The sequence below is a fragment of the Acomys minous genome (assembly GCF_964271855.1).
Source record: "Acomys minous genome assembly, chromosome: 16".
NCBI lineage: Eukaryota > Metazoa > Chordata > Mammalia > Rodentia > Muridae > Acomys > Acomys minous.
This window is the reverse complement of record NC_140498.1, coordinates 93,219,354-93,242,591: the sequence shown is the minus strand read 5'-3', so window position 1 is coordinate 93,242,591 and position 23,238 is coordinate 93,219,354. Positions and strand designations below refer to the sequence as shown.

The 23,238-nt window shown below is 49.4% G+C and overlaps 1 protein-coding gene and 1 long non-coding RNA gene across 5 annotated transcripts in view; one reads left to right on the top strand and one right to left on the bottom strand.

The window, feature by feature from the left end:
* Nucleotides 1-23,238, top strand: part of MSI1 (musashi RNA binding protein 1) — an 85,227-nt gene that overhangs the window by 13,406 nt on the left and 48,583 nt on the right. The gene's annotated exons all lie outside the window — the stretch shown is intronic.
* LOC311586244 lies at nt 1,652-8,136 on the bottom strand. Its single transcript, XR_014775494.1, has 3 exons — nt 7,588-8,136; nt 2,723-2,984; nt 1,652-2,218 (listed from the first exon to the last, which is right to left on the bottom strand). It is a non-coding gene; the product is annotated as an uncharacterized lncRNA (long non-coding RNA).

Genomic DNA, 23,238 nt, shown 5'->3' with positions numbered 1-23,238 from the left:
GGATCGCTGTAAGTTCGAGGCCAGCCTGGTCTACAAAGCGAGTCCAGGACAGCCAAGGCTACACAGAGAGACCCTGTCTCGAAAAACCAAAAAAAAAAAAAAAAAAAACCACACACACACACATTATATTTTGGTTATGAGTTTGTGTGTGTCCCAGTGTGGCCTTGGTTCTGGTCTCTGCTTTTAACCTGTGGATTTTGGGACTCAAACTGCAGTTGTCAGGCACCTCTACCGGCTGAGCCATCTCACCCACCTGGCTGTTTATCTCACATGATTTCTCTGTTGAAACTCTTTCTAGTCAGTCTGGGTCTTCATCTCTGTCTGCCTGTCTGTCTCTTGTCTCTGACACACACACACCCCCCACCCTAACACACACACACACACACACACACACACACACACACACACACACACACACACGCACAAAGACATTTTTGAAGCCTCCTGTTTCTCAGAGGTTTTATTTATAGGCCGCTCTTCATTGTGAAGGAAAAGGAGAAAGCGCAGCCCCGGGTAGACCTTTCATGTGTAAATCAGGCCGGCCTGGAGCTCGGGGTCACAGGGAGCGGGATTTCACTCTTAATTACTCCGAGAGAAAGCGACGGGGCGGGCAGGCGGGAGCCCCCTTGCTCGCTCCCCTGGGCAGGGTGGCCGAGCCCCCACTCCTGGGCCTTGCTGTCTGTGGAGTCGGGCGGGCGCAGCTGTCGGGGAGCGAGCTCCCAAGTGGCTTTTTACAGGGCAAGAAGTTTGGAAGAGTGGGAGGTATCGAGGGATGCTGCTGATAGGCTGGGAAAGGGAAGGAGGTGTGTGTGTGTGTGTGTGTGTGTGTGTGTGTGTGTGTGTGTGTGTGTGTGTGTGTGTGTTACTGTTCTTTTTTTTAAAAAGTCTCATTGTTTCTTTTCCAAAGTACAAATAACATGTTCTAGGGAAAAAATATGGAAAGATTCCCATTGCACAGTTGTATCCTTGACTCCAGGGGTTTGTAGTAACATCATTAGAATTTTTTTTTAAAACCCATTTATCTATTTTATTTGCCAGAGATGGAGCCCAGGTCCTCAGCCCTCTGCCACTGAGCCATATTGCTAGCCCTCCCATTCCTTTTTTTAGGTTTCTTTCTTTTGTTTTGTTTTGTTTATTTGTTTGTTTGAGACAGTGTTTCTCTGTGTAGCCTTAGCTGTCCTGGACTAGCTTTGTAGACCAGGCTGGCCTCGAACTCGCAATACACGTGCTTCTTCTGCCTCCCAAGTGCTGGGATTAAAGGTGTGCGCCACCATCCCCAGCCCCCTTTTTTAGCCTTCTTAGATGTCTTCTCCTTATTTTTTAAAGTTATATGAGTGTGTGTGGCAGGGGGAGGGGGAGTTGTGCACGTAAGTACAGGTGCCCACAGAGGCCAGCACAGAATCAAGGATGCCCCCGAGCTGGCGTTGCAGGCGGTTGCGAGCTGACCAATGCGGCGACTCTAATCTCGCATCCTCTGCAAGAGGGCCCTGACTCCAAAGAGCCATATCTCCAGCTGTAATCCAGATTTTGAAAGGTTCAGAAACCCTCGAGACCGGCCATTACACAGTTCCCCTCTTTTTTCCTTTTTCCGCTTTCCTGTAGTGTTACAGGTCTACCCCGGGGCCTTCCAGACACCAAGTGCATACTCTGTCGCATCTCTAGCCCCAGCATGGATCCTGTTTGAGATGCAAGTCTCAAATGCTTCCAACTCTTTTGCTACACGGTTGTATATGAAAGCCTGTTTGTGTTTTGTTTGGTTGAGACAGGGTTGGAACTTGCTTTGTGGGCCAGGCTGACCTCGAACTCAACAGGGACCCTGGCACCTGCCTCTGCTTCCGGAGTGGGAATAACAGACATGCACCACCATACCCAGCCAGCTACTTACTTTTTTTCTTTTTATTACAGGCAGAGTCTCTAGTGACGCTACTGTATAAGGCAAGTCGCTGGCCCCAGCTGTCACATGACGGTGGTGGTGGTGGTGGTGGTCTTGACAGTTGACTTGTTTTTGGGACAGGCTGTATTAGCTCAGGTTGGTCCCCATCTCAATACGTAGCTGAAACGGAACATGTAGGCGTGAGCTCTTTCTCTTCCCATTGTCACTTCCCAGGTGCTAAGGTCACATGCACCTCTATGCCAGCCTGTCAGAGGGTAACGACCAAGTCCTCTGTGTCATCCTCACGTATGTTGATTATAACTTCACCAAGTGGATAAAATCCATCTGGAGAAAAAAAAAAAAGATGCTGCTGGCTGGGCGGTGGTGGTGCGCACCTGTAATCCCAGCAACTCTGTCTCAAAACAAAACAAAAGTTCTAGGCCAGCCAGGGTGATACAATCAGAACTTATCTAATAAAATAAAATAGTAAAACAAAGATATTTTCCCATCTTCTCATTAATAACAAGTTTTTGTTGCTAAGAGTTTTTTGTTTTGTTTTTCTTTTTTTCTTTCTTTTCTTTCTTTCTTTTATTTATTTATTTTTTTTAAGACAAGCTTTCTCTGTGTAATAGCCCTGGCTATCCTGGAACTCTCTTCGTAGACCAGGCTGGCCTCTAACTCAGAGAAACCTGCCTCCCTCTGCCTCCCAAGTGTGCTGGGATTAAAGGCGTGCACTACCATGCCCAGCTGAGTTTTTTGTTTTTCACTAAAAGACAAAAACAAGCCTATCACTATTATTTATGTGTATAGGTGTTTTGCACATGTGTGTGTGTGTGTGTGTGTGTGTACCACATGAGTGCAGTGCTCTTGGGGGCCAGAAGAGGGCGCCAGATCACGTAGAGTGGGAACAGCAGGTGTTTGTGAGCAACTATGCGGCTGCTTTTAGATCGGAACCCAGGTCCTCAGCAAGAGCAGGCAGCAAGTGCTCTCAACTGCTGAGCTGTCTCTCCAGTCTCTTATTAGAGAGGTATCGTGAAGTTGTAGTCATTTTTTCAGTCTGATAACTGCTCCAGTTGTGACACCAAAAACTGCAGGTAATGCCTGATGCTTCCTGGAGGGAAGAAGAAAAAAAATCACCCCTGGCTGAAAACAGCACATTAGAGGTTTTAAAATATTAATCATAGTTATTTTAAATTCCTAGCTTGAGAGTTATGAAACCGTGTTTTTCTCCAGCCTCACAAGGTCTCCACTTCTCGAGGGCCTTGTAGCTTGTTGTTGGAAACCACATATCTTGTTCAGAACAGCTGTTCCCAGAAAGGTCTCCGCTGTTCTCACAGGTAAGAGCAGCTGCCCAGGCCCAAACTATTTGTGCAAAGGATGTTTTGTGCTAACTCCTGCTTTCCTTCTGGAACTCTGAAATTGTGGTCCGCAGCAGACCAGGCTGGCCTCCAACTCACAACCATACACCTGCTTCTGCCTCCCAAGTGCTGGGATTAAAGGTGTGAGCCACCACGCCCGGCCTGAGGCTGCCTGTGTGGCCAGGCTCCGATAAAAGTAAAGAATAGCTAACGAACTCGATGATTGGCAGCGGCTCGTGGGCCTCAGTGATGTCACAGCCATAGCTGGGACAGCCGATGCCCCCGATGACGTCACTAGGGAAAGGCTTTTCTCTTTGTAGGTTTTGCTTTGTGTCTTTTTTATTTATTTATTTATTTTTAAGACTTATTTATTTAAGCCAGGCATGGTGGCACACACCTGTAATCCCAGCACTCGGGAGGCAGAGACAGGTGGATTGCTGTGAGTTCGAGGCCAGCCTGGTCTACATAGTAAATTCTAGGATAACCAGGGCTATACAGAGAGACTTTCCCAAAAGAACCAAAATAATAATAGTAGCAGTAATAATAATAATAATAATAATAATAATAATAATAATAATAAAAAATAAATAAAACAATAACAATAAGCTGGGCGTGGTGGCGCACGCCTTTAATCCCAGCACTCGGAAGGCAGAGGTAGGTGGATCGCTGTGAGTTCGAGGCCAGCCTGGTCTACAAAGTGAGTCCAGGATGGCCAAGGCTACACAGAAAGACTCTGTCTCGAAAAACCAAAAAAAAAAAAAAAAAAAAAAACCAATAACAATAAAGTTCTTTCTGCCTCTCTCTCTCCCCTTTTCTGCCTCTTACCTTCCTTCCATTTTGTTCATCCTTCTTTTCCCCCCTAGTTCTTTTTTTTTTTTTTTTTTTGGTTTTTTGAGACAGAGTCTCTCTGTGTAGCCTTGGCTGTCCTGGACTCACTCTGTAGACCAGGCTGGCCTCGAACTCACAGCGATCCGCCTGCCTCTGCCTCCCGAGTGCTGGGATTAAAGGCGCCCGCCACCACGCCCGGCATTCCCCCCTAGTTCTTTTTGGAGACATGCTCACACTGTGTAACAGGCCACCTTCCTGCATTATCCTCCAGATGCTGAGATTACAGACATGGGCCCCCATTCCAGGCTTACCTGCCTTCCTATAATTAATTAATTAATTAATTAATTAAAATTTCAAGACAGGGTTTCTCTGTGTAATGGCTCCAGCTGTCCTGGAACTCGCTTTGTAGACCAGGCTGGCCCCGAACTCACAGCGATCCGCCTGCCTCTGCCTCCCGAGTGCTGGGATTAAAGGTGCACACCACCACGCCCGCCTGTGAGCCCCTTTCTAAGCAGACAACAACCTTGGACTTTGGTCCTATCTGGCCTTCCCCAAGGGTGGCTGGCGTCTCCTACTACAATGGAGGCTGTGTAATTATGGTTAAGAGAAAGAAATTATGGTAGAAATTTCTGCCTAGCATGCGTGATGCCATGGGTTCAGTTCCCAGAACCACACTTAAGAAAGTGGGGAGAAGCCGGGTATGGTGGCACACACCTTTAATCCCAGCACTCGGGAGGCAGAGGCAGGCGGATCTCTGTGAGTTCGAGGCCAGCCTGGTCTACAAAGTGAGTCCAGGACAGCCAAGGCTACACAGAGAACCCTGTCTCAAAAAACTAAAAAAAAGTGGGGAGGGTTATTAATAAAAATGTATATTTAAAAGAAAGAAAGAAAATGGGGAGGGCGAGAGATAGTGCCAGGCATGGTGGTACGTACCTTTAACTGTTTTTAATTTTTTCATTTATTATTACTGTGTGTATATGATGTGTGTGTGTGTGTGTGTGTGTGTGTGTGTGTGTGTGCAAATCCCAGTGTACATGTGCCACAGTCTGCATGTGGAGGCTAGAGGACAACTTTCAGCCACACATGAAAGTTGTGCACACACACATGCACACACATATGCACACACAAATAAATATTAAAATATAAGCCATCTGGTGGTGGCACATGCTTTCTTTACTCCCAGCACTCTAGGAGGCAGAGCCAGGCAGATCTCTATGAGTTCTAGACCAGCCTGGTCTACAGAGCGAGTGAGTCTAAGACAACCAAAGTTACACAGAGATATCCTGTCAAAAACAAAACAAAACAAACAAAAAACCAAAAAGAAGACATCTTTCAGAAGCTGATTTTCTCCTTGCACTGTGGGTTTCTTGGGTCAAACTCAAAGGTGGTCAGGCTTTTGTGGGAAGCCCATTTACCCACCAGCCCATCCTGTCAGCCCAGATGCTTAGACTCCTAACTCATGTCAGGCAGAGAGAGGAAGTCTGGATCCAGCCCAGGCCTCACAGCAACAAACAAGCTCTGGAGTGAAACTGTTGGCTTCAAATCCCGGCTTTGCTTTTTAGCTGTGTGATGGCCGTTTGCCTGTTCTAGGAGAAACAGTCTATGAACACACCGCAGGGGAGTGCGGGCGGGGCATTGACGAGGAGACAGCCAGCAAGCCTGAGCTGGGTGATTTTACCAGCTCGCCCTTTCTGATCCTGTCAGTAAAGTGAGATTGCTGTATTTTAATATTGTTTTTGTTCTTTGAGACAGGGTTTCTCCGCGTAGTGCTGGCTGTCCTGGAACTCACTCTATAGACCAATTTGACTTCAAACTCAGAGATCCACCTGCCTCTGCCTCCCCCGTGCTGGGATTAAAGGTGTGATATTTTATTAATTAATTTATTCATGTATTTATTTGTGTGTGTGTGTGTGCAAGGTTCCTGTGTGAGTGCTAGAAGACAACTTGGAGGAATGAATTCTTTCCTTTCACCATGTGGGTCCTGGGACTTGAACTCGGGTCCTTTAGCCTTGGCAGCAGGCACCTTACCAGCTGAGTCATTTTGCAGGCTTTGTGAAGTACGGTTTTCATAGCTGCACTGATGAAGGGTTTGCTGCAAGGCTGAGTACCCGTCCCAGACGAGCAAACTGCAGAGAAAGAGGATTTTTCTAGATCAGTGGTTCTCAACCTTCCTAACACTGTGATCTTTTAATCTTGTGGTGACCCCCCCCAACTGTAAAATTATTTCATGGCTACTTTGTAACTGTAATTTTGCTACTGTTATGAATCATAATGTAAATATCTGTGTTTTCCAATGGCCTTAAGGCAACCCCTGTGAAAGGGTCATTGATGCCCCCCCAAAGGGGTGGAGACCCATACATTGAGAACCACTGATCTAGAGGCAAGTCCCTTGGTCAAGCCCTGGCCTTGAGGCACAGGCGCTGTCATGCCCATTTTACAGACAAGGGAACTGAGCCCTACAAAGCGAAGTAACTTGCCCCACAGTCACACAGCAAGGGAGTGTGACAAAATCCGGCTTGAGATGCTGACCTGATTCTGACTCTCAACATCTTCCTTATAACCAACCACTCTGCTGTCTGGACGCAGAAGTTTCCGGGCTGTGACATAAGTGTCCCAAACACTGCTTTATGCCAGCCTCTGTGTCTCTCAAGCCACCTAGAGAATTAGTCTAGGTTTGCAAGTGGCCAGACTTTACAGAGGCGACCGAGCACTTGTCTTTGTGCAGAGAGAGGGGGGCAGGTGAGACAGCTCTAACCTAGTTGATCAGGGAAGTGGGGGGGGACGACCTTAGAGGAAAGTGGGAGGTTCAAAAGGGAAATCTGGCTTCTGTCTTAAACCATAAACAGATACTTAGGGCTCTGACACCACCAGCACACAGACAGAGGCAGACACAAACAGCTCACAGAAGGAAGCAAGGCGCAGAGCCTACGCCCAGAGTAGGAATTAAATGTTTGCCTGAAAGCCGAAAGGGAAACCGTGGTTAAAGCCAAGCCGTGACTCGAAGTCTGTGACTCCATGACAGCATAAGGGCAGTGAGTAAAGGCTCTTAATTTGTACCTGTGCGTTGTGAATCGTAAAGCCTTACTGGACATTCTCTCTTGGCCTAAGTGTGTGAAACAAAAGTAATAATTAGGAGGGAGTCTTCGACACACACACTGTCATTTGAAAGATGTGTGTATGGTTTCTATATTTATATTGATCTGTTTCTATATATACGTGGAGAGACTGTGGGAGAGTGTGCGTTGGCCTAGGTATATGAGTCAGAGCTCTTGGTTGGTTGAGAGAGAAGAAATGATACAAACAAACAAAATCAATAGTGTAGCCCAGTGTGGTGGCACACATCTTTAGTCCCAGCACTCTGAGGGAGAGGCAGGTGGATGAGTCTCTGTGAGTCTGAGGACGGCCTGGTCTACATAGGGAGTTCCAGTACAGCCAGGGTAACATCGTGAGACCTTGCCCCTTAAAAATAAATAATGTAATAATAATTATTCTGCCAGGTGCGGTGACCCAGGATTATAATTCTGATACCTGGGATGTGGAAGCAGAAGAATTAGCTGTTCAAGGCCACCCTCAGCTACATAGCAAGTGTTAGCTCACAGGATGACGTGCTAGCCAATCTGATCTGCCTCTAGGTTGCTTAGCAACCTCTGACATCATCACCTACCCATTGCTAGGTATGCACCAGGGGGTAGAATAAAAAGGACAAACCTATCACTGTCTCTCTCTCTCTCTCTCTCTCTCTCTCTCTCTCTCTCTCTCTCTCTCTCTCTCTCTCTCTCTGTGTGTGTGTGTGTGTGTCTGTCTGTCTGTCTGGGTCTGTCTCTCTCCCTCTTGGTTTTTTGAGACAGTGTTTCTCTGTGTAGTCCTGGACTCGCTTTGTAGACCACGCTGGCCTCGAACCCACAGCTGATACACCTGCCTCTGCCTCCCAAGTGCTGGGCTTAAAGGTGTGCGCCACCACTGCCCAGCTAGCATTCCTATCTTACATCTCTTGCTTTCCCTCTCTTTTCTCTCCTCTCTCTCCTCACCGCCCACTCAGGTCCTAACTCCTCTCCACTTCCCTTGTCCCCAAATAAATTTCCCTGTATCAGTCTGTTGCGCCTCACTCTATTTATTTTTAAATCCTAACAGCAAGTCCGAGGGCAGCCTGGACTGATTGCGCAGGAGCCTGTAATAATTATTCTTCCTTTCTGGCCCACACCTGGGTCCAGGAGCTCAGAGTTACGAGTGGCCGCGTACCACAGCCGACTCTGCTTTTCCCCGTGGGGAAAAATTTATCTCTCGGGAGCTAAATCTCCGGCTCCCTCTCATTGGCTCTAGTTGATCACATACGCAGTCTTCAGTCACCTCCTTGTCTAGGCTGGGTCGTCCGCTAGTGGCTCAAGGCGGAGGCTGTGTGGAGGAAGCGCCATTCAAAGTGTAGGGCTTGACACAGGGTTACCTAGAGGAAACAGCACGGCCGATTCCAGAAGCCACATAAGCACTCACCTTGTCCTGTTACTCCCCCGAAGGAAAAGCTGACATTAGTGATAATGACGATGGCGTCATGGCATGACCACCCACTCACTATGTGCTAGGCATCATGCCAAATATATTTTTAAGTTTTAAGTTTTTTTTTATTTATTATGTATACAGTGCTCTTCCTGCACCTACGCCTGCAGGCCAGAAGAGGGCATCAGATCACACTGTAGATGGTTGTGAGCCACCATGTGGTTGCTGGGAATTGAACGCAGGACCTCTGGAAGAGCAGCCAGCGTTCTTAACCTCTGAGCCGTCTCTCCAGCCCCCCAGATCTTTTATATGCGTTATCTTCTGTGTGTCTCACAGCAGCCCTTGCTTATCACCCCATCTTCATCTCGAGTGAGCGTTCAGGGAATTGGCCCAAGTTCATGTAGTAAGGTGTGGATGTAGGAGCTTATTTTCCAAATCTTAATCTCTTGGCTTCTCTGGGAACTGCGCAGAGAGCTAGCACCCCACCCCACCCCCACCCACCCCCTCGAATTGATAGTTTCCTGTCAGAGGGGCTGCCCAGGGTCTGGTAAGAGGCCACATTACAAGATTGTAAGGAATGTGGGGACGGTAGACTTCAATCACATGACTACAGAGTCGTTTATAATCCCCAGGAGGCCTGTCCTGGGGAGGCACCTGCACGCTGCCACAAACCTAACAAAGGAAGAGCGATCTGAGGACCACGAGGATGCAAGAGTCCGCACTCCTTGGTGCCATCTCACCACTCACCAGGAGTTCCGGGGGCAAAGGGCGTGCCAGGCAGGGATGTGCTGGGATCAGCTTCCTGTTCCACTAACCAGTTTGTGTCCTCAAATCAACTCCCTCAATATCTGCCAGACTCAACTTCCACATCCATTAAATGGTCACAACAGCATCTTCCTGAAAGCTTATGGGATCTCTTGGTGTTTTCCTCCCTCTCCTCCTTCTTTCCAGGGTCATGGAGAGTGTATGCCAAGTCCTTTAAAATAAGACTTTCTAGCTAGGTATGGTGATGCACGCCTTTAGTCCCAGCACTCGGGAGGTAGAGGCAGGTGATTGCTGTGAGTTAGAGGCCAGCCTGGTCTACAAAAGCAAGTTCAGGAAAGCCAGGACTGTTAACACAGAGAAACTCTGTCTTGAAAAACATAAAACAAACAAAAACAAACAAACAAAAAAAACCTTACATAAGCATCGCCACTCAGATCTGTAATCCCAGCACTTAAGAGACTGAAACAGGCAGGGGGATCACAGTAAATCTGAAGTCAGCCTAGGGAAAAAAAAAAAAGTTCCAGGCTGGAGAGATGGCTCAGAGGTTAAGAGCACCGGCTGCTCTTCCAGAGGTCCTGAGTTCAATTCCCAGCAACCACATGGTGGTTCACAACCAGCTAATATGATCCAATGCCCTCTTTTGACCTGAAGGTGTATGTTCAGGCAGAGCACTGTATACATAATAATAAATAAATAAATCATTAAAAGCTAAATAAATAAATAAAGTTCCAGGCCAGCCAGAGGTATACAGAAACACCTTGTCTCTACATCAGGTAAATAAACAGACCTGCTTGTCAGCAAGTCACTCCTGCTCCCCCAGCGACTTCCTTGCTTTCCACATCACCCTTCCCCGCCCACCTTCCTTAGGGAGACTGAGCTCGAGCAAACAGAACCAGCTAAGTACCTTTTCCCTTTTGGGGCCAACCTGCTGGTCCCTGCTTCCTTTTCTGGCATACATGATGAAGGCATTGCCTTCCAGTCCCTGAGTTCTGAGTTCAAGTGCCAGCTCAGTTTGTCTTGTCTTAGCCCGGTCTCTCCTTTCAGCTGAGAAGGCACCCCCCCCCTCCCACCATGAGATCTGTCTGCCTCCCGAGGGTCTGTTTATTCACTGGGTGAGGGGAAGTGGCTGAGTGAGCCAGGCTGCTGGGGCAGGACCAGGGAAGGGTCTGGTGAGCAGAGGGGCCCTCCCTACTCCCTCTTCCCACCTCCTGAATAATTCATGACAAATAAAATGGCTGGGCCAGACCTGGGCCCTCCCTTCCCCTGACTGGGAAGGAAAAAAAGTTTCTAATTACACATCAGCCTGCTTGGCTCCCCCCTAGCCCCCCCCTACTCCCCCCACCCCGCCCCTGGGCGCTGCGCACAGGGGGTATTTATGGGCTGAGACGGGAGGGGAGGGGCTCTGCCCCAGCCCCTTTACAGAAGGCACTCAACCCCGGTTTGAAATTGTAGCTTTGCCCAGACAAAGTGTGGGGAGGGATGGGGGTGGGGTGGGGTCGGGCAGGAGGGGGGAGTTGGTGAGGACACTAAAAATCCATGGGCCGGAAGAGAAAAGCATGCGGAGTCGGGAAGAAGCATCCAGAAAAATGCCAGGTCAGGGAGGAACTCGAGGGAAGACCGGGTGAAGAGGAAGGGAGAGATTTGCTGTGGCGAGCAGCGACATCCTGCCAAAGCCAGCTCCTTCCTGGTTTCCTCATCTGTAAAATGGGAGCTCTTCCTTCTTCCCTTCCTGGGGAGTTACAAGAGATGATGTGTGCCCAGTGCTTGGAACGCCCGTCCCTGCACTCAAACTAAAAATACACACCTCTGGAGAGGTGGCTTACTGGTAAAGGACTTGCCACACAGAAGCATCCGGACCCGAGTTTGCATCCCCAGCACCCACTTAAAGGCTGGGTGTGGTGGTGGCTGCCTGTAATCCCAGTGTTTGTGTGATAGTGGGAGAGACCGGAGGATGGGTGGGGCCTCCTGGCCAGTAAGTCTAGCCAACACCGTTAGCTCCAGGTTGAGAGAGAGAGAGAAGCTGTTTCCAAAAAGTAAGCTTTCTAAAAGCTACCTCTGACCCCTCACATCCCCACATGCACAGGTGAAGTGCACCTCCCCTAACGTGCACATACATACGCATGCATATGTATTAGCAATAGTATAGTTATATGTGAATACATTATATATAACAGTATATACACTACATACATTATATATAACAGTATATACACTACATACATTATATATAACAGTGTATAACAGTAATACACTACATATATTATATTTACATTATACCACATCCCTAGGGAAGATGGGGGGGGGGGAGTGAAGATGGCCAAAGGTAGGATGAAGGACATTGTTGAAGAAGAACACACTAGAGGCAGCTAGCAAGATTCACCGTGAGGTTCCTGGTCTGAGTGGAGCTTGTGGCAGACCATCCTGACCCAAAGAAAAATCAAAGTGACCTTCAGCCAGGCTCAGAGGCAAGCGTGCCTTTAATCCTTAGCCTTGGGGAGGCAAAGGCTGGCGGATCTCAGTGAGGCCAGACAGGACTACACACTGAGACCCTGTCTCAATAAAGTAAAATAAGTTTAAAAACAAAACATTGAAAGAAAATACATTCTTCATATGTTATACCATTATTTGTACTTTTTTTTTTTGAAGCAGAGTTTCTCTATCTGGTCTACAGTGCTCTCAACTGTCTCTCCCTCCGCCATAGCCGGCCCACAATAACGCTGCTTTTAGAAGAATAAGGAGTGCGCCAGGGATGTTGCTCAGTTGAGGAGCGTTGTTGAGTGTGCACAAAGCCCTGGATGGATCCCCTACCCCCTCCCCGCCCCCCAGGACCACATAAAGCAGGCAGGGTTAGTGCTCCCCTGTGGTCTTAGAATAGGGGAGATGGAGGCAGGAGGGTCAGGAGTTCAAGGTCATCTTCAGCTACATAGAAAGTTCAAGGAGACCCTGTCTTTAGAAACAAAAGAAAGAGGACAGACCCAGGACTAGGCTGCCCATGGCTAAAGCTGCTGCCTGAGGCTTGTTAGGGCTGCAAAAGTCATCTTGGGAAAGTTACTATGTTCCTCTCTACCATTTCAGCTAGGGAGAACAACAGAAACAGTGGCCCCTCCCTGACCTAGAGAACAGTTACAGTAATCAAGTACTTGCATACAGGTTCAACGCTCCCAAGGAAATCAGGAAGTGTCTGCCCTCACTGCCCACTGTAGGGATGAAGAGGCTGAAAGTGAAGGCGGAGGGATGTCAGCGGACCCCAACAGCACAGGCGGGCCACCACCCCGAGTTCTCAGAACTAACTAGACACGAAGGAGTTCACGTAGGACTTCACGTCTACAAAGTTCTAGAAAATGCAAACTAGTCTATAGTGAAAGGACACCGATGAAGGGTTGCCTGGGAACAGGAGGGAAGGACACAGGCTGTCAGGGGCACGTGGGGCATTTTCAAGGAGAGGGAAATGTTTTTCACGTGACAGCGAGCTACTCCGCTGTGTGCGCTCATCAGTGCTCATCGGACTAGACACTCAAAACGGGTGTCTTTCCTTGCTCAATTTATACTTCAGTGACACTGATTTCTCTAGCCCCTCTGCAGAATCCTTTTTGTTTATTTTGAGACAAGGTCTCACTGTGTAGTGCTGGCTGTCCTGGAACGAACTCCCTCATGTAGACCAGGCTGGCCCCAGTTCAAAGATCTGCCCCCCTCTGCCTCCCCAGAGCTGAGATTAAAGGCTCGGCAGCAGTTTACCACCCCTTTTCCTTCAGTGCTGGGGCTAGACCGGGAGCCAGAGCCTCCGGCACACCTGGCAAGTCTTCCACCACTGAGCCACACACCCAGCCCCTGGCCTTCAGGCTTGGTTCTTAAATCCAAGAGTTCAGATCGGTAAACAGGTCATAGCCACCCTGGTATTGCTGGATGCTGAGGTCATAAAAACAGACAAAAAATAGACAAATGGACACAGTGCAGGGTGGGAAATGGACTAACTGCCTCACTAATAGTAACAGGCCTGACTTTTACTAGTTTTGTGACTTTGGGTGCCACCACCCAAACAGCACACCAGGTGCCTGTTTCCATCTCTCAGAAACGGAGGTCATAGCAGCTCCTGTGTGGAGGGACGCTGTGTGAGTTAGTGGAACCCTGAGTCAGGGCATGTGGTGTGGTTCTGCAGAGCAGGGGGATCACCAATTTGAAGCCTAGCCTGGGCTACATACACACTGCAACCCTGTCTTTAAAAAACAAACACACAAAACAAAAACAAAACCAGCCTGGCACAGTGGCGCGTGCCTGTAAAGCCAGCACCCTGGGAGGCAGAGGCAAGAGGATCTCTGAGTTCAAGGCTAGCCTGGTCTACAGAGCGAGTCCAGGACAGCCAAGAATACACAGAGAAACCCTGTCTCCAAAACAAAAACAAAACAAAACAAAAAAACAAAAAAAGGAGCCAGCCAATGCCAAATGCCTGGGAGCTGTAGGCATAGTCAGGGCTAGGTAATTGTTAGCTGTCTGTACCCATTGTGATTGAAGAGCTAGGGGGGGGGGGGCGGGGGCCGGAGGGCTGGGGGGGGGGCAACCTGAGATGGGAGGTGGGCCAAGGATGCTTTCCCAGAGAGAGGTGATACCTTCAGAAGGATTGGCCAGTTCAAGTGATCTTGAGGGGCAGGAGGGGATGGGAACGGCTTGGAGCAAACGCTCAATAAATATTTACTCTATAAATAAAAAGTGGAGACTATTTGAGGAGGCCTGCCAGTAACCAGGGGGACAGAACAGACCTGCTAGAGCGGACTGGGGGGTCCTCAGGAGGCGGAGTCTGGGTGGCGGCACTATTGACACATTTCGACCCCACCCTGTCCCCAGATAGACTCGGGATGCCCCCTCCCCACCACCCAGACCTACAGCCTGGAGCCTATGGAAGGGATGCTGCTGAGGGCTGGGGGGGGGGGGGGGCAAGGGTCCTCGAGGGCCTTCGCCCCTAAGGAGAATAGGCCGCGCCGAGTCCCCACGAGGCGCCTCTCCCGTTGTCCGAACCACAAAGGAGAGGGATCAATGTGAGGCGGGAGCGGCCGAGGGGCCTCCTCTTTGTGCGTCTGTCTCGGGCCTGTTTGCACCGCCGTCTCTGCGCCCCCATTGATCAGGCATGTGGAAAGATTCCGCCTCCCGGGCTCCCTTTGTGGCTGCGTTGCCAGGCTGCGGCCAGCGCCGGGCGCTCCCCCTGCACTGGGCACCGACTTGCGAGCCGGGCGGGGTCCCAGATTTAGTAAGCGAAAGTAGAGGTCACCCGTTTAAATTCCTGCTTATGACAGATAACAAAGCAAAATAAAAATAAAGTATGCCCCAAATGTTGGCTAGAGCTTGCTTATTCCACGTGTTGTTTCTCTCACATTTAAACTTCACTTAAAGTATCTTGCGTCTTATTTGGCATCCTAGGAGACAGGGACAGCCGCATTTACACGTCATCCTGTGGGATTTTGTTTGTGAGCTTGTTTTTCTGGGTTGGCCATTTCTGCGCACACACTCTGAACTCCACCCTCACCCCACCCCACCCCCAGCTAGGTCACTCCCTGGAACCCAGGCCGGCCCCTGGTACCTATAGTGTGGCCTGGACCAGCTTCAAATTCAGCATCCTGTCTCAGCCTCCCAAGGGCTAGGATTACAGGCCTTCGAACATGACCTAGCTAGGCTAAATTGAATTCAGATTTTATTTTTATGCTGTGGATTGAACTGTGGATTGAACTGCAGTACATTAGCGCTCGGTCACTGAACCACACCCCCAGGCATGAACGAACGGCTTTTATTTATTTCCGTATTCCCTTCTTTACCTCTCCCAATGGCACCCCCTCTCTCCCTCTCTTCCTCCTCTCCCCAAATGCACTGACATGCTCTTATATGCCCATGCTGGCCTCCTGGCCTCGGATGCACTTATGTAGAAGAGGATGCCTTTAAATTCTTGGTCCTCACTGGGCAGGACGGCTCGTGGTGCCTTTAATCCTAGCACTCAGGAGGCAGAGGCAGGTGGATTGCTCTGAGTTTGAGGCCAGTCTGGTCTACAAAGTGACTCTAGGACAGCCAAGGCTACACAGAGAAACTCTGTCTCAAAAAACCACCATAAATAAATAAATAATAAATAAATAAAAAGAAAAAGAAAAGAAAGAAAGAAAAAAGAGGAAAATTCCTGGTCCTCACATTTCCATCTCCCAAGTTCAGGGATCAGTGTGTTTACCGCAGTCATTGCTGTTTGTTTTTTTAATTAAAAAAATAGTTGTTGGAAAAAAGAAAGAAAGAATAATGTAGTTGCTCTTTGAGACAGGATCTCACTATGTAGCACAGGCTAGCCTAGAATTCTCCACTCAGCTTCCCCAGTGCTGGAATTATAGAGCAGCTATAATAATCATAATCATAACAATAACAACAACAATAATTACTATCATTGTAATTATCACCATCATTATTGTTATTGAAACCAGGTCTCACTATGTAGAACAGGCTGGCCTTTAACTCACAGAGATCCACCTGCCTCTGCCTCCTGAGTGTGGGGACTAAAAGTAAATACTACTAAGCTGGCTGTGGTGGCCTACACCTGCAGTCTCAGTGAAAAGACAGAAAAGTTGTTTTTTCAACCCTGGCCACTTGGTACCGCCTCAGGTACCAATGGGCTCAGGGATGTTCTAAAACCACACCCTCATACCTGTCCCGAGCACCTGACAGCTCCTGATGTCACAAGCTGAGCTCTTGCCCCCTCGAGGATAAAATAACTAGTGGCCAATCATTTTAAAGGTCAACTAACCAATCATGTTTGCACTAAGTTCTGCTTCTGTAAGGGTATAAAAGACCAAGCTTTGCTTATTCAGGGTCTCCAGCTCAATAGAGCTTGGTAAACCCCATTGTGATGGATCAATAAAGCATCCCTTGCTGACTGCGTTGGACTGGACTCTCACTGGGCTCCTGGAAGTAGGACCTAGTACCCCAAGTCTTACACCAGTACTCAGGAAGCAGAGGCAGGTGGATCGCTGTGCATTTAAGGCCAGCCTGGTGTACAAAGCAAGTCCAGGCCAGCCAAGGCTACACAATGAAATCCTGTCTTGAAAAAAACAAAACAAAAACAAAGTGAATACTACCACATTTGATTAGATTGAAATATCTTTCTAAATATTAACTTATGAACATTGATTTAGTAATATGTACATTAACGTGAATGGATTTTTAAAAATATTTATATTAAAAAATATTTATATTATTCATTTATATGTACTCATGTGTGCATGTGTGTGTGTGTGTGTGTGCACAAACACTCTAGTACTTAGTACAAGTTCACAGAGGCCAAAAGAAGGCATCAGATACGTGGGAGCTGGAGTTCCAGGCACTTGGGAGTGGCCCGGCGAGGGTGCCGGGACCTGAACTGGGTCCTCCGTCCGGAAGAGCAGCACGCACTGTTAACTGTTGAGATTGCTTTCTAGCCGCAGACTTGGATAAACACTAAATGTATTTCCTGGCAAGCTGGACCTAATGGGGACACTTCTTTGAGCCCACGTCTACTTCAGGACATATAGAATGTTCACGTTGCATTGACTGGAACTCCCTTCCCAGGTCACTAACGGTGACTATGCTGACGTCTGTGGCAAAGATTCACATTAAGCGTTCCGCAGCGTCATCCGGGTGCAACTGTGTAGTCTGTACTAGTGAGTCCAGCTAGTTCTCCTCAGTGCTGCGTCTCTGAGGCTTATCCATGCTGTGGAGTGGAGTCCTCTTGTTGGCCTTACCATTGCTTGGCTGTGTCACAGTTTGTTTTCCCAGGTGAAGAATGCCCCTGCTCTTTTTTTGTTTGTTTTGTTTTGTTTTGTTTTTTCGAGACAGAGTCTCTCTGTGTAGCCTTGGCTGTCCTGGACTCACTTTGTAGACCAGGCTGGCCTCGAACTCACAGCGATCCACCTGCCTCTGCCTCCCGAGTGCTGGGATTAAAGGTGTGTGCCACCACGCCTGGCAATGCCCCTGCTCTTTCTGGGCTTGTTTTCTTTTTGAGACAGGCTGTCACTATGTATGTCTACTAGGCTGGCTTCAATCTCAGGGATCTTCCTGCCTCTCTACCTGCTGGGTCAAAGGTGTGCACTACAACACCTCAGCCCTTTCCCATTTTGCTATGACCATATTTGTACCAGTTGTTGCAGGAACCTCTGTATATTTCACCTAAGCAAAACTGTGGGAAAAACAAAACAACAACAATAAAACCTGTGGTTCAAAAACTTCAAATCCAGCCAGGCATGGTGGTGCATGCATGCCTTTAATCCCAGCACTCAGGAGGCAGAGGCAGGCGGATCGCTGGGAGTTTGATGCTAGCCTGGTCTACAAAGCGAATCCAGGACAGCTAGGGCTACACAGAGAAACCCTGTCTCAAAAAACCAAAAACTTCAAATCCTACTTTTATTTCTCCTTCTGCACATGAGCTGTGCCTGAAATTGTAATACATCTGTGTGAACTCTGTTGAGGACTGCCGCCGTCTATAGCAGCCACCGTTTTAGGCCTTACTGAAGATTAGAATTTACTAGAACGGGGGCTGGAGAGATGGCTCAATGTTAGAGCACTGGCTGCTCTTCTTGAGGACCCAGGTTCAATTCCCAGCACCCACATGGCAGCTCACAACTGTCTGTAGCTCAAATTCCCGTAGATCTGACCCCCTCACACAGATATGTATGTAGGCCAAACACCAAATGTAGATTTAAAAAAAAAAAAGCCAGCGGTGGTGGCGCATGCCTTTAATCCCAGCACTCAGGAAGCAGAGGCAGGCGGATCGCGGTGAGTTTGAGGCCAGCCTGGTCTACAAAGTGAGTCCAGGACAGTCAAGGGTACACAGAGAAACCCTGTCTCGAAAAACCAAAAAAAAAAAAAAAAAAAGAAGTTACTAGAACAAGCAAGGCTAGAGATGCAATGCTAGAGCAGTTGTCCAGTGTGCATAGGGTCTCGGCTATGGTGCAATGGGATTGATCAGAGCTCCCTAGGTGGCGGAAGGCGACGTGGGAAAATGCCTAGGAAAAATACGATGCCCGGTTCGGCATGGTGTGGCTGTAAGCACGCCGGAGGTGCCAGTCCATCCTAGACTACAGGAGGCAGTGCTGAATTCCAGGCCAGCCTGGGCTACACACAATCCTGTCTCAAATGAACAGCAATGAAAATGGGACAGGGCTGGCTTGCATGGCTGCTCCACATGGGGGTCACTTCCAGGTTTTACCTTTGTTTGTGGGGGACATGAGCGGCCATTTGTGTGCGTGTGGCAGTCAGAGGGAGACATGGGGGGGGGGGCGGATTTGGTCCTCTGTTTTCGCCACACAGGGGCATCAAACTCAGGTTGTCACACTTGGTGGCTAGCGCCTTTGCCTGTTGAGCCATCTTGAGGGCCCTGATACTGATTTCTTCTGGTGAGCTGGGCACATCAGATGCCAGCTTTACTCCATCAGGCCTCTGAGGTAGATAGGATACTCACACGCCTATTTCACTGATGGGGAGACAGAGGCAGAGAGGCCAAGACACTTGGTGAGAAGGCATGTATAAACGGTACCACAATCAATGTGGTCTCCGAAGCCAGGTGCCAGTGGGACTGGTGTGGCCCCGCTTAGAAAATACAGCAGCAGGTCATAAGGATGAGCTCTGTACCACCTCCTTTTTCTCTCTGTCCCTGACTGGTACCTACGCCAAAGCAGGTATTTAGAAGCTTTCTATTTAGAGGGTGGGCGGAGCTTGGATGGGGGTTTTTAAGCCCCGCCCCCCTATACTGCGGGCTAACAGGTAGGTAGGAAGGCAGGTTAGACGGGAGGGAGCCAGGAAGTGGAAAGGAAGCCTACAGAAGCCTGGTTCTCTGCCAGGGCCCACAATCGCGACCTGCCACCTGAAGGGCACAGCGCACAGGGCACGGGAATTGATGATCTCAGCGGATTAGCAGAACAGCCCAGGTCCGATCCTGCATCCTCGGGTCCAAAGAGAGTCTGCGCAATCCCATTTCAAGCCAGCTTTCTTTAGCTAGCTACTTAGGGAGGGCATGTGGGGGCACAACCTTCTTAAAGGGCCTCTGCGCACAAGGCTCAAATCTGCAGCGCGGAGCTGAAAATAACCTGGCGACAATCCCTCCAACCCAGACAGTGTGGGTGCTTCCCAGAGTCTCCCCCTGACTGAAGACACGTGCTCCCACAACGGGGTTCACCGTGTTTCCTCTTTCTACTACCTTCAGTTCTTTTCTGGTACAACCATCAGACCATCAAGACAGAAACACCCCGATGAGTTAGGGGGCATGGACACACTTGTTATCCAGGCTGACCTTCAGTTCCTGGGCTCAAATGAGTGTCCTGCTTCATCTCTCAAATCCTCATCTCTAAAATATAATTGTTTTCAAAAAAAATTTTCACTTTTAAATTCATTTTTTTAATTTGTGTGTGTGTGTAAGTGGATTGAAAAAATAATTCTTTTTTTCTTTTTCTTTTTTGGTTTTTTGAGACAGGGTTTCTCTGTGTGACAGTCCTCACGGTCCTAGAACTCTCTTTGTAGGCCAGGCTGGTCTCGAACTCACAGAGATCAGCCTGCCCCCCAAATCCTGGGATTAAAGGTGTGCCCCCACGAAACTTGGTCTCAGTTTTTGTTGTTGTTGTTGTTGTTTTGTTTTTGTTTTTGAGATAGGGGTTTCTCTGTTATCTTGGCCATCCTGGACTCTCTTTGGAGACCAGACTGGCCTCGAACTTACAGCGATCCACCTGCCTCTGCCTCCCGAGTACTGGGATCAAAGGCGTGCGCCACCACGCCCTGGCTGGTCTCAGCATAATTTTTAAGGTAATTAAAGCACAGAGCCAGTGGCCTAGATCTCAACCTTCTACCCACAGCATAATAAGGCCTTGGGCTAGATGCTGATGAGGGAACTGGGGCAGGACAGCCCCTTCCATGGCTGTGTGCTGCCTCTCAGCCTTCCACCTATCATGGGAAGTTAAAGAGGACACCAGAGTTGAAGAAGCAGGTGAGATAGGCTGGGCTTCACATCCGGGCCCTGACCCTCCATCAAGTCAAGCTGGGCGTGGGAGTGGCGGAGCGCTTGCCGATGATACCCAAGGCCCCAGTTTGGGTCTCCAGTCCCAATAGGGAAACAAACAAAAACCTGCTTCTGAAATGAACTATCAAGCCAGGCATGGTGTTCCACCCAGGGGTCTGAGGTGGGAGGATCAGGAGTTCAAGGCCAGATGAGGCTATATAGCTAGATGACGTCTCAAACAAAAAAAAAAACAAGGGAGGGGAAGGAAGAGAGGGAGGAAGGGTGGGGATGAATCGGAGGCTTGCCTAAGACACCCATCTACAAAGTTTCAAAGACAGGCTCAAATCCACCTGACCCTGGAAACAATGGCTTTTCCACAGAGAAGGGATGAGCGCCGCCGGCTGCCGTGGCAGCCACCACCCTTGCCCCACTTAGCCAGGCAGGCTCAGGTGTCTCTGTCGCCACTTTGTGAAGCTTTGTGCTGACCTCCAGGAAAGAGAGAGCGAGCTAGGCGCAGGAGGCAGGAGGCAGAGCAGATTTCTCATTTCCCTCCGAGGGGGTGCTGTCTGGGATTACCGGATCAATGTAATCCTGTGGGTGGGGGGAAGCGGGTCAGGCGGAGGGAAGGGCAACCGCCGAGGCCTAGAGGCAAGACCCAGCTAGGGGATTGGAGGATCGGCCGCGGCGAGGCGGGCAGCCAGTGGGGCTGAGATATAGGAAGAGCCTTGGCCAGGCAGGAGGGCAGAGAAACTTTCTAACCACTTTCCCCCCACTTGTTTTCTCCTTCCTTCCTTCTCCCTCACTTTCTTCCTCCAGTGCCTTCTATTTCTTAGACAGGGGGCCAGGGCTGTCTTCCATCTTCCCCACTTCTTCTCATCCTCCCTCCTTTCTCTCTTTCTCCTGAACAGCTGCCCCACCCCCACAGGTCCTTGCCCTCCCTTCCCTCTCCCCTCTCCCCCCCCCCCCCGACAATGAGGATTGAACCCTGAGACCGGTTAGCCGCAGCATTGTCCCTTTAAGGAATCCCGAAATCCGGACACCCCTCTCCTCCCCCACCTGAGAACCAATTTGGGTTCCCGAATTCAAGTAGAGGCTTTTGTGTGTCACGTGTCTGGGGAACAAAGCCCTCCGAGGCAGGAAGAAAAGCTCCCATTCAGGAGCCCCGTTTGTTCTCTTTCTAAACGTTTCCACTCCGGCCTCGCCTCTTTCCTGGGTTCCCAGGCCCGCCCAGCTTTGCCTCACCTTCCCGCCTCAGCACCAGGCATTAATGCCCTACCCAAAACAGGTGGCCACAGACCCAGGGCCCTGCCCACCTTTTCTTCCCGAGAGATCAAATGACACCAGATGGCCCTGAGCTGTACGCTGTGTGCGGGCGGGCTGTGCCTCGCTCCCTGTCTGTTAATGTCAAGGCTTCTGAGGAAACTGAGGCTTCCGCAGCTGCCTGAAGTCCTGCAGTTGGTCAGAGAGGGAGTCTGGGCACTTAGGTGGTCCTGAAAGAACGGGGTGACTTATGCAAAGCAGGCAGCCTGTGGGGTCACTCACTGCCTGGCGTTAGAGTCCTCTCATGTGTGAAGGAGGTCACAGTCACAGGCAAGCCTAAGGCAGACATATTGGAGCTTAGTCTTTGAGGGAAATAGTGGGTCGGTCAGGCCCACAGCGGAAGAAGAGCCAGAGAGAGTCGGGAAGAGTCATATACCGGAGCTGCCTTTAAGCTCAGCACTTAAGAGGCAGAGGCAGGTGGATCTCTGTGAGTTCAAGGCTAGCTTGGTCCTCATAACAAGTTCCGGGCCAGCTGCGGCTATATCGTGAGACCCTGTCTCCAAAATAAAAAGGGAAGAGGGAAAATATATTGATCTGAAATGGTGAGTGGTAGGTTGCCAGGAGACTCGGTGAGTACAGTGCAGTCCCGTCTGTGTACGCAGACAAGGGTGTGGAGAGATGGCTCTCTTGGAAGGCTTGAGTGCTGCCCCAGCACCCACGTCACACGGTGCAGAGCCTGTAACACCAGCTCTAGAGGATCCAACGCCTCTGCACCTGTGGGCACCTGCAATCACACGCGCACATGTGCTTTATTTATTGTAATTGAATTTTTCTTCCTGCTCCTCAGCCTCTGTTGCTGGGTTGCAAGTATTACCTGGCAAACAGGACCCACCCCACCCCCAACCCCTGCCACCGCCACCTCTTTCCGGGACTGGGCATTGAACCAGGGTCTTTCACGTGACGGTCATGCATGCTACCTCGGAGCTGCATGCCCAGGCCCCAGGGAGTCCAAGTGTGCGCGGACGCTGTAGGACCTTCCCAGTGCTGTGCAGCATTCTTTCCACTTCCACCCTCCCGGCTCCTCAGGGATGAGTCTATGGTTCATTTAGCCATCTCTCCGCCTTTCCCCATCTAGGCAGCTCCTGACCTGCCTTCTGCCTCTCTAGATTTGGCCCAGTTTTCATATTTCAAGCAAATGGAAATACGTGGCATTTTCTGTCTAGCTTAAAAAGACCTATGTTTACTTAGCATATTTTTATGTGTGCACACGTATGTGCAGTATTCATAAACTTGTGTGTGTGGGTCAGGGGCTCCATGTTGAGTGTCTTCCTCAATCACTATTTTAATTTAGGGTTTTTTTTTTGTATGTGTATGTGTGTGATGTGTATACATGTGTGTGGTGTGTAAACATGTGTGTAGTATGTATATACACGTGTAATGTGCACACGTGCGTAGTGTGTGTACATGTGTGTATACATGTGTGCACATGTGTGTACCTGTACGTGTGTGTGTGTGTGTGTGTGTGTGTGTGTGGTCTAAAGTTGACATCAGATGTCTTCCTCAACCACTGCTCTTCCTTCACATTATTTACTGAGTCAGGGACTTCGGAGGAACCAGGAACTCACGCATTCCGGCTAGTCTAGCAAGGAAAGCAGCTTGTCCAGGCCTGCCGGGTTTTATGT